General features: G+C 44.1%; 1 protein-coding gene across 4 annotated transcripts in view; it reads left to right on the top strand.

The window, feature by feature from the left end:
* The window catches only part of dtwd2 (DTW motif tRNA-uridine aminocarboxypropyltransferase 2), a 92,982-nt gene that overhangs the window by 7,611 nt on the left and 70,202 nt on the right, over nucleotides 1-15,169 (top strand). The window lies entirely within an intron of this gene.

Raw genomic sequence — 15,169 nt, 5'->3', positions numbered from 1 at the left:
CCCTGAGGCCTAAGCCTTGATACTCAGTGATTTCGATTTTGTTTTCCATCTGGTTCATGCTTAATGTTTGCAAATGAAGCACTTTTGTATTTTAGCCTGAAGTTTGCCAGAATGAATTTTAAAAGCTACCACTCACCACTGCATCTGTTTAGTATTTTTAATAACCCCCCCCCAACCAACCCACCCACCCACACACACACACCCCACACACACACTTGATCACTCTAATGGACAAGACTAGATATGTAGATTATGTTTATTTTATACAAAAATAATCTCATTATTAATCAGCAAGAAATACTTATTTACATTAATGCACACCCTTAAAAAATAAAATCAGCGCCATCTTGTGGCATTCTATGGCTGCTATGGGGATTTAGTGCTCTGATGGCAAGTTAGGTTATTTAAGAAAGTACAAAAACATGATAACAATCGACAATATTATCGAATAATGGAGGATATGTTCCAAATAACGACTCTGAAAATTGTCCAATAGTCAGCCGCCTTCAGCCACATGAGACCTCGGTGTCATTATGGGCTCCCCGTAGACCTTGCCATGCATCGGCGTCATTGAGGGGAAAATGAAAGTTTCTACTTGAGGAGTTTATTTGAGGAAATGCATGAGCGGAGTTGTTGTTGAGGTTTTCGTTCATCCACTGAGTTCTGGTGACTTTTTGACCAGGATGCCCCCTGCAGACTGTGTGGTGGAAATTGGAGTGAAAGGTTGTCCATAAAATATGCATGTAACAGCAGGCGCTCCTGGCGTTGTGCGCGTGTGTGTGTGTGTGTGTGTGTGTGTGTGTGTGTGTGTGTGTGTGTGTGTGTGTGTGTGTGTGCTGCATCAAGGGAAATGTGCAGAGGCCTATATCTGGAGAAAAAAATGATTTATGCAAGGGAATAATGAAGCACCCGTAATGATGCAAATGACTATGCAAAATATGTCAAGCGCTATTTTGCACAATGAGCATATATCTTAATTGAGCGAATCACATCGGCGTCGGAATGAATCATGTCGTCATTGAAGCCAATCGTATCAGAATCGTAATGAGTCGTAGCGTTGTTGCCGTGAATCATAACTGAGTTAGATTGTATTGTCATGGGAGCGCAACATATATTTGCCATTGTTTGAAATTCTATTTGTATTGCGATGGAGAGATTCGCACCATAATCGTAATCGTAATCGGATCAATAAAGTAAGTATGATGCCGATGTTCCTTCTCGCTGCATCCTCCACTTTGCCTCCAGCATCTCAACAACAAAAAAACAACAAAAAAAGGAAGGACAGTGCCTCACTTTTTTTGTAGGGTAGGGAAAACATAAAAATAAGGCTGTGAAAAGTTTGCCTGTAGCCCCGCAGCAAAATAAAAACAAAATCAATCAAGCTGCCACAATGGCAGGGAATATTACTAGTGAGGGTTCGGCTCCAGGTTGCTTCGACCTTTTTTTTGAGAGGATGCATCTATTTAGAGCCTCGCTTCGATCCTTCAAAACGTAACAAATTGTCTTTTTTTTTTGTATGATAAAAATACACCTTGGAATGGTTGAATAGTAATTTAGCAGAATGTTTCCGTATTGCCTACCCCCACTTATTCCTGGTTGCTAGGAGACAAAACTGTAGTGCCTAAAGGTTCTCAGTTCTACTTTTTATCTTTTTTTTTAAACGGCAAGTGTGGATTCAAACAAAAACGTGTTTTGCGCCGGTAAACCAAATAAAAAATCTTCTTTCGGCTGCTTCTGGGAGCTAGCCTGCTAAGCTAACGACATCATCATACATCAGGGGGTCGTCCCGATGGGATTTTGGGGGAGTAAAATCTTCATCTCTCGGGAGGTCCATAGCTGCCTCGGTTGTGTTTTGTGCTCGGTCATCGGGGACAAAAAAGTCTGGCAGTGATCCAGTGGCCTTTTTTTTTTCATCACATCTGACAAGATGAATTGGGACTTGGGGAACAAGCTCAGGTGTCCTTTTAAATCCCCAGAGAATTGGAGAACAAATTTGTAGGTGAGGGGGAAAAAAAAGATCTCGACTGGCGGCTCGACTAGCTGGCATCTTTTTGTAAACATCGAAGACCATTTCAATTCCTTTATGACCCTAATCCTTTTAGATATGTATATCTTGTGACTAAATCACAAAGTAAGCGAGATTGACTCCGCTTTTGTAAAAGAGCTTTTCCGTGTTACCAGTTGTGTCAGCGTCGGTGGACTCTGCTGACATTTTGTCTCACATGGCAAAATGCGACGAGAGACACGACAAAGCCGGGTGATTCCGTGCGTCTCAACGTCACCGCAGGATAAATTATGGATGCTACGAATGCAGCCTCTGCTCACGTCGTTTTGCTTTTGCGCTAACCAGCGGCAGTTCATGTCGAGTTTGAGCTTTGCTTATGTGTCGGCTTGGCACAGGCCAAAACGGAGGTGGAGCTGTCAAATTCAAACGTCAAGATTTTTTACCAGTTTAGCTGTTGCCAGTGGTGGCAAGTAACAAGGTATACATACATAATGTACCTAGCTAGCTAGCGAGGCGTCTCAATAGCTAGCTGTCTAGCACACTCAGTTTCACATTTTTTTATTATTCTTTCGTCTTTGTCATGACAGTAAGCAATGTATCGTTATCTTAATTTATAATTAAAAGAATGATTATTGTTCTCCCCCAGTTTTATATTTTTAGCTAAAGAAAATGTCAATGTCGGCCTGTTACCACTGTCGGCCCGATTGATATTCTCAGGAACCCAAAATAGTTGATTTTAGACCGTTCGGTCTCTTTATTAAAACATAGTTACACGTTTTCGCAGCCTATGTGCTGTCGAAGCTCGTGAGCAACAGCAAACTGCGATCATAAAAACAGTAATGTATTATTCAGAGCTTATGCAAATAGTAGACAAGCTGCGACAGAGTTTGTTGATCAAGAAGAGAGCACGGCCAGACAATTTCCTCGGCAAAGCTTGGAGCCACACGTGCGGTTTATTATTTTTTATTACCATACCACAACTGTTTATCTTCAAACGCAATTAAACCACTTTTCAATGAGAGCTACTGCAAATGTGCTCGTAAGGCGTCGACAACGCCCTGATTAAAAACCAAAAATTAAAAGGTTTCAGGTCGTTTCCTCTCGCTGGCATCTGAGTGAGTATGAGTGGAGTTACTGGCCAACCGTCGTGGCGCCAAAGCTAAAAATAAAACTGAACTGGACGAGCATAACAAAGATTATGACGCTGCCAAGACACAAACTCTCTTAGCGAACAGGTAAAACTTTTGAGAAGCGCAAACACAAAACAATCATGCATAAGGATACATAGGACTTGCTAAAATATCTAACTGTGATCGAAATTTAACTCTAAAATTGTATTCGACTGATCAAAAATATCGCAATAAAACAAAAAAAAACCTTTTCTGTGATAAAATATAAGTTTTGTTTTTTAAATCTTAGATTTCTGTCACTTATATACTGAGCATGTTAACCTAGCTAGCCAACAGCTAGCACTGTGGGGTGTCAAAAATATATTTTTTCCCTTTAGGAATTTTTTTTCAGAAAGAAAAATATGTATTTTTTGTAAATTCATAAACCCGCGTGCGCGCACACTCTCAAAGCTCATTATCTCGTCGGAGTTGTCCCATTTTCACGTCTCCAGCAGTAGCAACAAGAGACGAAGAAGCAAAAAAAAGAAAAACCTTTGTGAAATCTCTCCTGAAGAAGGAAAAAAGGAGGCAGGCGGGATTGTGACCCAGATTTATTTCTTCATTGTCGTAAGGCACTAATTCGCCTTCTCCCGCGCGCCGCCAACATCCATCTCAATAGCTTTTTCACAGCGAACACCGGCGAACGAAGAAAATACGTTGAAGAAAATAGATTTTGTATCGACGTCGACAGTGCCAAAAGGTCGCGATTCTGTCTCTTTGCAGAAGCAATAAAAAGTTTTGCACAGTCTTTCATAAAAACCTACCAGAGACAGTCTAAAAAGTCTACACACCCCGGTTCAAATGTTTTCGATTGTTTCCACATTTGCTCCACCAAGTGAGATCATGTGGTTGCACAAGTGTGCACACCCTTTATAGCGATTTGATTGTTGAAAATTAACCAATTGTATTAACATACGTCAAACACTTTTTAGCGCTTCCATTTATTCGGTGTACGTTTTTCCAGCTTTGTTCTGCCTGCCTAAATCTGTTCAGTGACAACAATGTTGTCGAGAGCTAAGAGGAGCTCAAGGGACGGCGTCGCAAAATACCGCCGACCTCTCAGAATGGGATGATTTTACAGGGAGAGCGAGGGTTACCTTGAGGCGCTGCTAAATGGAGCGCCGCTTTTATCTGGCGTCATCTGCAACACAACTTTATTATTAGACGTTGATGGTGGAGGGAAATGGGCCTGCCTGCCTGTCTGCTTGTTTGTTTGCTTGCTCGCTCGCGGGTTATTTCTGTTCCATGACACGTGTCAAAAACGTGACGATACTTCCACATTTAGATGAGAATACAAGAGTAGATAGAATCTTCGTTTTTCCAGAATTTTTTAGATGAAGTATCAGCAAAACAATTTTTAAAAATGAGGAAATATTCAAAGGGACGACAAAAAGAAATAATAAAATCATAGCAACATAATTTCATGAAACAAATAAAATAATAAAATGTCGTCCATCTGTCCACTTCAGATGATGATGTCATCCATGATGTTATTCTTGTGGGCTTTTATTCCAGATTGTCATTTCTACGCGCTCCCGTTCTCCGGGGAGGCGAGCACGCTCGGAAATAACGCGACACGTTCTTTTTTTTTTTCCTTTTCGCACTCACTGCCAAGTGCAAATGCACAGGAGTGAACGAGTTCCTGTTCGGTAACGTATCTACACGTTTGGAAATAGCATTACACCTTTTTCGTCAGGTGAGCGCTAGTCGCGACTCGTCACCGCATCCAAACACGCTGATGCCACATCGCTGTCCCAGTGTGATTCATCCCAGATGACAGAATCGTGTTAGACAACCCTCACGTACATACGTGTCGTTTCAGACGTTCACATACTAATCCATGTTATGTCATGCTAATGTACGTTAATCCGCTAACATACACGTTAGCATACAAAGTCTTAACATACTAACACTTAGGCATGTATGACATACTAACACTTAGACATATATGTCCACACGTATGTTCGTCAACCACAAGCCCCCCACCGTATAACTAACGGACATTTTCCGAGAAGCCTGACTTGAGCAGAAGGAAGGCGGGCCAGAGGAGGACAGATGGCCGCCACGCTCCATATGGGCCCGCCACAGCGTGTGTGCCTAAACGCACGCGCAGTAAGCACCAATCGCCAAAGCCTTTCCCATCTTTGCTTATTGACTTTTTTTTTCTTCTCGTCCCACGTCACCAAACACACGCACATGCCATGTTGCGTGACATGTTGGTCTCAACACGCCTCAAACTGACCAAAAACACAACAGTACCTGTCACGACACAAACTACAAGTCGCTAGTCTTTGGCAAAAGAAGCTGGCACCGGGTTCTACAAATAGTACCTGGCATGGTACTCCATCTTGCTTTTCCACTGGCACTGAAATAGTTATTGCTGTAGTTAGCACTGCTTCCAGTGCAGTACTCCATTCATAAGGATACAGTTTCTAATTATAATTCCAGTAGTCTTTCTATTACTGCACGGTTAGTATTCTGTCTTCAACTCTCCGACATGCTAGAGCGCACACAGGTTAGCTGGAAGAAAGATGTTGATGAAGCTGCAGCAAGGTTGGGCGGACTGGCGGTTGGGGGGCTTTTAGTGGCACATTTGCACACGTAGCCACAAGATAATGGCTAATTCCCATTATTACACTCTAACTCATGTACCTCGCCCCGCGGCTAATGAGCTCCCAGCGGACGCGGACATTAAGATACGAGGCTAGCTCACGTTAGCACACGCCGTCTCGGTTAGCTCTTCGGAATCCATTTAGATGCACTTGCGGACAATGTGCTTCTTCCACATCTGGGTCACTTTGCCTTCTCCTCATTAACTATTCATGAGGTTATTTTTAGACACGCACGCTTCTTCTTCTGTGGTTTTGGTTTTGCACGCAAGGCATCTTCATTCGTCGCTCCGCCAGGAGCAAAAACATCGCGAATGTGCTGAGCTAGCGGGTGATTTCCAATCCAGGATGCGCCAATAATTAAATCTGCGACGGTGGTCCCTAGCTAGCGTGTCAGTCCTCAAGCTAACCTGTTCAAATATTTTTCACATGTATTAAACTAGACAGGTGGGTGATGATAAATTCTGGCTTACCATAAAAAAAAAAAAAAAGAAAATCAGTTGGTCCCTGACGACAGTTTATCTTAGGTACACAAAATTCGCAAGAAGCAATGCTGGAAAAGACACAGGAAGTCTGCCATTTTGTTTTGAAGTGTCCATGTGTAGATTCTTGTTGACCATTTCCGAGACCCGCAAAATTCCTGATGATCTGTTCAAAGGTCATCTCCAAGATCCACGGGTAATCATAATCTTTGTCGAACACAAAAAAAAAACCCTGAAAGTCTTCATTCAGATGAGGACAGTGTGGCATGTGTGCGCATAATATTATCATAACTTCCGCTGCAAAGTCTTAATCTTTCATTAAAATGAAATATGATTTCATTCGGATCTGGGATCCGGTAATCAGCCAGACGAGAGACAAAATGGCGTGACGTAGGACGAGGCCCGTCCTCTAACATCCGTGAAGGATCTTCAGTCAGAAGTTGGGCGTCGTGCAGTACCAGTGACACATTTGTCATCTTTTTTGCCACTTATCCCCACACAAAAAGTGAAATGCGATACAATAGATTTACTGCCCATCACATTTTGGCAGATCAGCACTTCTTTTTTTTTTCTCTAGACCAATGAGAAGAAAAGAATCTTAAATGACACGCATTCATCTTCTGAGCAGCCAAGGATTGATGGCGGTCACATTCCTCGCTGTGTCTCTCGACTTGACGGCAATCCGGGAGTAGATTTATGAGATCTAACGCAACCTTCTTAAACGGTCGTACGATGGGGCGAGATTCGGTGCGACGGATACCAATACAGGTGATAAAATATCGATACAAAGTCAGTATCACCGATACCAGTACCGATACCGCAATCAAATGTGTTTTTGTATTTTTTCCTTTGGGTTCAGACACTAAATAGTTTTTTTTCAGTCGTGACAAACTCATTCAAGCAACCAGAATGCTAACATTACGCTGCTAACGTGCTAACAAAGATAGCTGCGTGTGACATTCGTGTTGGCTTTTCACCATAGCACCAGATTTTTTAAATGCTTCAGCGTCCAGTGAACAACTTTACGCGACCACACGGGGCACTTTCTCCAACGTCGGGTACTCGACTTTAACCAACAAGGTGATGTTTCCGGGCGGGGGCTGAGCGTGACCTTTTGCAAATCTAAGCCCGACCGAGTGGAGTCAAAATGATGTATCATCTTCACATCACTTTGATGAAGGACACTGACCTTTTAAGACAAGAACAAATCCCTCGAGAACCTTTCATTCCAGACAAGGCGGAGGAAGGTGTCCGAAATTTTTGGACGCCATTGTTTCCAACTATGCAGTGATCTGCAATCCCTGATCCGATTTGACTAATTTGGTCGGAGAACGATGATTTACTGCGAGTAATTCGGTAATCGCTTCTTGAATTCCAAGCCTCGTTCAAAATAAGCGTCCAACTTTAATATCTGGCGTCGTTCCGCATCTGGCGCTCTGCCAGATTGAATATCGATCAGTTGAGAAAGTCCGACCCGGACAGCTGCTCCACCGGGGCCTTTGTGTACAGCAGCACAAACAGAAACAGATCATATTCTCCGCGGTGTCTCATTTTAGTCGTTAATCACTTTTGACATCTTAAATATTTTCTTACATCACACACACACCAAAAAGCAATATTTGGACACACCGGTAAAGATGTCATTAATGGGAGCCCAACACATTCTTCAACGAGCCGGTGCCGTCTTGGAGTAACGGGAAACAAAGACGCGTCCAATGTATTCAGTAACCCCAACTGGGTCGATAATAGCGCAAACTCAGCAGATTTGTCCGCGAGTCATTTGGAATCAAAATTATTAGAGTGAGATGAAAATCGATCATTTGTGTCCTTGTCCTGAATGGACGAGACATCCAATTGACAAAGATCGGTCGGCGCAATTTGTTGACTTTTTAAATTTCATCTCCTCAAATTTTTTTGTCATTTAATTTGAGTTATCTATTGAGGAATTGATCCAATGAGATGTATCTCTGCTTTTATCAAGTCCAAGCCAAGATGGCACACAAAGTGATTTTTTTTTTAAAAGTATTATTGAACATCTTAGCCAGGTTAATGAAGCAAACTTTGATTGAGCAAAGGCATATATTCTTTATCCTCTGCAAAAAAAAGACATTAATCATTAACCACAGGCTAATTCAATGTGTTTTTTGTGTTATAAGTTGCTAGTATTTAAAATTTGGAGCAAACGCTGGAATAGCTTAGCATGTGTGCAAGGAGTGAAAGGGAAGACAAAAAAAATGTATTTTCATCCGTGCCTCGACTAGGCTTGTGAGGCGTGTCATTAAGAATTTGGCTGGATGGCTGGATAGCTGTCAGACTCGGTGCCAATTAGTGCAACATTGGAGCCCAGAAAGAAAGAGGGGCACCCTCTGGAGCTTCCATCATGAGGGTCCTGCGCACGCAAACGTGGAAAGTTGACTTTTTCAGAGCGACATTGATTATTTCAAAGATGTCGGTCAGGGTGATTAAAAAAAAGTTACAATTAGCCGCTAGCTAGCCGTCGACCAACCTGTTAGCAGCTCGAGCTTGTCACTCGCAATGCAAAGCTAGCATGTTTCCATGTTTGGGTTTATCTGTCAGCGTTAAAGGTTAGCACTGATTAAGGTTGCGAGCCCGTCCGTCACGTAAATCGATGCGATCAATGAGGCCAGGCTGCTTTTTCTTGTCTAACGCAATCAAACTGATCCTTGCTCAATATTTTCTTGCCCACGTGTTGCATGGTGACATTTTCTTGTTTGGCGCCGAGGATCCCGTCCGCTAATCCCTCCTGTGAGGAAACGGCTCGATGAAACGCGTTCAATTTTCACGTTTGGCGTTGAGAGAAAAATTCATTATAAAGAGATGACAAAATGATAATCAACAATGTAAGGCCGTGACATCATCAACTGGGTTGGGGAAGATCCAAAGCCCTTTTCAGATGGATCGAGCGATATAGATTCGTAAACACGACCAAGACAATGTTGATTTTGGATTCCAGCAACAATTGACTGGAGCTAATCCGCACCATTTGCGAGTCCAAAGAGAGCACCCCCTCGCCCTTCCCTGCCAACAGCTTCATAATGGACCGCAGCCCCTTAAGTGATCACTAATGGAGGCTCTTCGGGGAGGAGGCCCTCACTCCGTTTCCATTTGTCATCTAGCGAGCGGGAAAAATATCACCGCCACGAGGCATTTTAGTTTCCCTTTTTTCCCCTCTCCAGGGAATTGGCGGCGGCCAAAAAAGGCCGGCTAATCCAGATTATGTTGCGATTCACCCCCCACACCAAATTCTGTGTTAATCCAAAACAACAAGTGTGGCGACTACATTTATGATAACGTGCAGTTCGAAATAAGATAAATCACAACTTTGGCTACGCATCCCAAAAAAATCCTAATGCTCCATTTTGATGCATTCAAAAACGTGTTTATTGGTATTATAATCGAGCTGTGTTCAACCATTTGACAAAAATAATATTAAAAAAATGCTGATACCTTGATAATCAAAATGCAAATGAGTTTAACTACCTAAACTAACGAGGCTATCATCTTGAAATGTTTGTAAAAGCTTGTCTTAGATGCATGTTAAAAAAAATAAAGTAAAACTAGCGCTAAATTATTAGCCAGCCGATTGTCATTCACGACGCGTCTCTCGCCAAGCAGACAAAAGCAGCGTAGCTGCCGTTAGGCCACCCGCCGCCAATCTCCCGCTGTGTCACCTGAATACTAAAACATGAAGTGCGGCGACCAAAAGTAAATATTGATGTGCTTTACGAGAAACATCTGCCGTGCGCCGCTTATGAAATATTCACCGCTGAGAAGGAGGAGGAGGGAGGGATGGGGGGATGAATACGCTCTTGCTGGTGATTGTCACGGTCGGAACACGCTCGCCGAATTTGTGGATGGAGAGACGATATTGGCGCGAAAGCCGGATGAGCGGGAGTTTTGCAAAATCCGCTTAAGGAGCGCACTTGATGTGTTTCGTGCAAACAACCCCTTTCACGCAGTCGGACGAAAATGAACAGGAGTCGTTCTCCTCGTAACCTTTCAACATGGCGGCCAATCAAATACTGATCACAGGGTGTCTCATAAAACAAAATTTGACATTCTTGGCCAGAACAATATCAGCCCGATTGTCTTCATGCACGCTTTGCTGGCCAATTTTTATATAAGGCTCGGGTCTAGACTGTCTATTTCCCGTACCCCCCCATCATATCCTTCCGATACCTTCCAATCGGCCCTCACCCCTTCCTCATAGTCACAGTGGGGGTAATTCAAAGAGCGAGCCGCACCTCGTTTGCGTGATCAATGGAGGCTTTAGCCGGCTCCCTCGGCCCGCCGCCGCCGCGACCCAGTTGAAAGAAGACAAAGGGAAGAGTGGCAACCCAGCGCACGCTCGCATACTGGAGCTTCCATAAATCTTTTAATCACAACACCGACAGAAACAATTTTTTCCCCTCCTCCTTCTCCCATGATAGTTCTTCTCGCCTTGTATTGGCCAACCCCCACCGCCCCTCGCAGCTCAGCGTTGCACCCCGCTTCCAAGCCTCTTTGCCTCATCCCTCGCCATTTGACAGCCTCTCGCCCGCTTCTCCCCCTCACCCCGACTCCACTCGCTACAGTAGAGTCCTAATGAGTACACTGGCAGCCTGTGTAAATTATTCAATAACTGGCTGAGGAATCTCAGCTTCGCCTCCTCCTCCACCCGTGTCTTCTCTCAAAATAGACTTCCTCACGTCGGGAGCGAATCATTCACAGAGACCGCGAAAAAGACGCCTCTATTGTTCTGTCGTGACTCGTAACGCCACGCAAAGTAAATACGCCGATGGAAGGAGGACACCTGTTGTGCGCATGCCAGGCCAGTAGTAGGCGACGTAGCCTCGCGATTGGACAGCAACTGCGGTCATTATGTGGATAGTAACTTGATAGATTGGGATTTTTTGGGGGGACGCTTGAATTAAACTCCTCAGTTAAGGCATCACCACACGCGTAAATCCAGTGTATCTAAAAACAGGGGGCGCTGTTGAGCCAATCTCAAACGCCATATCAGCTCAGCAAGCACTGCACAGCGCGAGGCCTCGGGGGACCATCAAGAAATGATGAAATGCCTTCCAATAAAGCATCACATCCTCTTCTGTCCCGGCCATTTCCACCACCGCCGCCCCAAAAGTGACACGGAACAAACAAATGAGATCTGCTGTGACGGCCCAGCTTTGTAATCCGCCCAGAAATGTCATATCGCTCCACGAGCTGTTGGCCAAGGACGGAATAGTCTCCCGCCGAGTGTGCTTGGAGCGTGATAAAACGTCTTTTTTCTTTTTTTTTTTCCTCTCGTTCGCTCACTCTCTCTCTCTGTCGCTAGCGGTGTGAGGGTGAATAAATAAAAACATTTATAATTCATGACTCGGTGAATGTGAGCGGATTGATCGGTGATTGTGGCGGGAGAAAGGAGAGGATAGCGGCCAGCCAGGTGATAAAGAAGATGGATAGAGAGCACCATTTGTTTTGGATGTTTTTTTGTTTTTTTTTGTTTTTATCATTTTAAAGGGTCCATAAGATGATCTGGGGAGGGATGCTGATATTGTGATGTATTGTATCATTATCTTTGATGATACATTATTGATACAACAGGCTCATATGTGGATTTTTGTTGCCGTGCAGCACAGGTGTCGAACGCAAGGCCCCAGGGGGCCGATTTTGGCACCCCCACATTATTATAGGCGGCCAGCAAAAGCGCACCTTGCTAAATGGATTTCATTTATTATTAAATGCCCAAGCCATTCTTTTTAATGTTAAGTTAAAATATTGGCAGAAATATTTTTTCTTAAATTTTTAGCACTTAAGCATATGTAATTATTTAAAAAAATGCTCTCAATTGATTTGTATCGGTTGCGTTTAAACTGGGGTGTGCAGACTTTTTATAGCCTTCCAAAAAAAAAAACAGCAGATAATTTCAGAGGCATATCTTCTTGAAGTCTGAGTCTAGAATGTAAATAAAGATTCTTTATTGTTCGCTTTGCTCAGCCTCTCTCTCCTCCCTGTGCGAAGAAAATTTGCCAGGACATTATGTAACACTTTTCTGCCTATGATTGATACGACTGTAAAATCCGACGCATCCATCTCAAGCGGCGGCCTGGCAATCAGCATCGGCATGTTCTCTCCGTCGTCCTTCTTCTGTGCAAAGAAAGCGACATCCCATCTGCGCACAAAAAAAAACAAAAAACACGCCCTTGTCTCGCCCATCGCTCTCTTATTTGTCAGATGCACTTTGTCTAAATATCATTAGGGCCTCGCAGGCCCCCGGACGTGGAAATCCATACGCCGCCGTCAGGAGCGCGCTCCGCAGAGAGCCAAACGCAAGCGAGGCGCCATTTATCTCCTTGGCGGACGTTTGCCGTCGCTCGCGGCGCTGAACAAAAGGAGATTGAGCCCTCCACTAATTTGTGTGTAACATTTCAATGAGTGGCATGATGACGCTAGCGTGTTGCTGCTACGCCGGAAAAAAACAAGTCAGTACCGCCGTTTCAATGTGACATTAAAATGTGATACATTGAACGTGATCAATTTCACGTATTAAGTCATTTTCTGAGACTGGTCGCAATCAATACGGAAGGTGTAGGCAAGTTGATTGTCCCAAATAATCCTGCAAAACAATATGAAGGTGAATTTGTTCTCTCTTCAACTTGAAAATCAGCCACACATTTGCAAGTGCAAGATGGCGCGAGACATCTCCCAATAAAAGCGCCAATTTGGATCAGACCAAACTCGTAGCATTTGCATAGCCGAGCGGCGGCTGCTGTCCATTAACGGCCGGGATGAGATGTGAAATCCTGATGACCGAGGATAAAGCCAGGCGGGAAGGAGCGTGCCCAAAATATCTTTGAAAGGCAGCCGGGAGGTCAAAAGCAAAGTCGTCTTTGTCACGCAACTTTTACAACGCCGCCTGCTCGTTCCATCCAAACGGACGCCATTTCCAAACCTGATTTAATTAAAGGCGCCGGCTGTTTTATAGCCTTGGAATGCGAGCTCGTCTTTGCTTTAAAGCCGGCCCCGGATGAGATCGTTAAAAAAAAAAAAAAAGCCCAGGCCTAATTTCTTGTTGCAGTCGCCCAGGAGGGGGTTTGGCAGAATGTCTCGATCCCGCTTCTTCATTTTTAAAGCTCGCACTCTACCAAACACGGAATCTCACATGGCGGCCTAATTGCAATTTCTTAATCGTCAACATTGCTGCCGAACCACGTGAGGAATCCGAACCGCTCCTTTGCTGTAATTCAATTGAGCGGGGCGCTAATGGAGAGGCGGACAAATGTCGGTGCGTCGCAGCGGCTCGTTTGCTGCGCGCCAGCCTGCTGCTTCCGGAGGCTTAATTCTGGAATGACAAGTCCCACGCCGCTTTTTGCAGTTTTATGTCAATTTAATTCCTATGTCGCGAAATCACACCTACTACGGCATCAGTATCAAACTCAAGGCCCGCGGGCCAGATACGGCCCGCCACATCCGTTTATGTGGAATGCAAATTTCGCATGAACTACATGTGAAATTAGAAATTGTTTTTTGAAAAATAGAGAAGTTGCTTCCAATTTTTTATCACATTCATCTTTTTATTTTAACTGTTTTTACTAGTCTGTGATTTCAGTCTGTTGTGTAGCTTATATTTTATATAATATAATTTTATAAATTAAAGTTAAAAAATTGAATAAAATAAAAAATTTCTTCAGCCCTTGCATCCTGACACAAAAAATATTTCAGAGTGACCTTTTTGGTGCTTTGTTCACTCTTTGAGTCCCACTTCTGAGACCAAAATCCCTTCCGCCCTTCCCATAACGGACATCAGCTAGTTAAATCCAATCAATTGTTTGGAGAGGCAATTCATCAGCTAACAATTCTTGGGACTTGCCACGCTACGGCTGTGTTATTGTCCAATACACAAACAGGAAACATATTGATTTTAGATGGCGCTGGAGTTGAGTGGAGGTCACGTTGCACAAATGGGATTTAGCTGACCTGAAAGGACCTCGCCTTCTGCCAGTCTGCATGTAAATAGAGAAGAGCCAGACAGAAAGCCCAATTGTGGCACAAAGTTGTTTTTTTTATGACCATCGGAGGCTGGTGGGAGGCAGTCGGGGGGTCAAGACTCAAATCCCCATTGAAATGCGTGCGGCGCTAAACTGCAGCCAACAGTCAAGCCAGGAGGGAGCCGCAGCTCGCCTCTCCTAAAAAAAATAAAAAAATAAAATAAAGCTGCAGGTGAGGCGGCCCGCTTCATAAAACTGCTTCAAATGATAAACAGGAAAGTAGAGCAAGAAAATGTTCAAGTCAGCACAGCGACATATTGCTGCTGCCAAAAAACACGCGCCTTTTAAACGGAGGAAAGGCATTGCCCTTCGGAATGAACGTTAAGCAATCAATCCACATTTTCAAACACGTCTTGTCTTTCTCTAGCATATGAGAGGCTTGTTTTTTTATGTACTATGACGCCAAATTGCAATCATTACGCATAGTGTTGACGCGCTTTGATCTGCACTCTTGCACGATGCCAGCCTTGCGAAAAGATGTTAACGCCGTCCTAGCCCCGCCGCTTTCATCGGGGATGCAAATTGGAAGTGACATGTCAATCGCCAACTCTTGTCAAACGCAACGGCGCACTTTGTGACAGAACGGCCAGCTCGTGCGTGACTGTTCAACGAGACCCAATGCTTTTGAATGTGCACTTGAAATGAGACACCCCCCCTTTTCCCCTCTTAACCCCTTCCCCCCACTTTGGCTAGCACTGAAGCCCGCAAACCAATCAGCGTGGGGGCCTTCCGTTAATCCCGCCGCAATGTAACATTCCAGCCCTAAATCCCTCTGATCCGTCCACATACATGAGTGTAAATACACAATTCGGGACATGCCGCGATTGAACAATGCCCGGGTCGAGCGCCTTACTCT

This window comes from Syngnathus leptorhynchus, chromosome 12, assembly GCF_054491065.1.
Source record: "Syngnathus leptorhynchus isolate UIUO chromosome 12, UIUO_Slep, whole genome shotgun sequence".
NCBI lineage: Eukaryota > Metazoa > Chordata > Actinopteri > Syngnathiformes > Syngnathidae > Syngnathus > Syngnathus leptorhynchus.
This window is presented reverse-complemented; position numbering and strand designations above follow the sequence as displayed.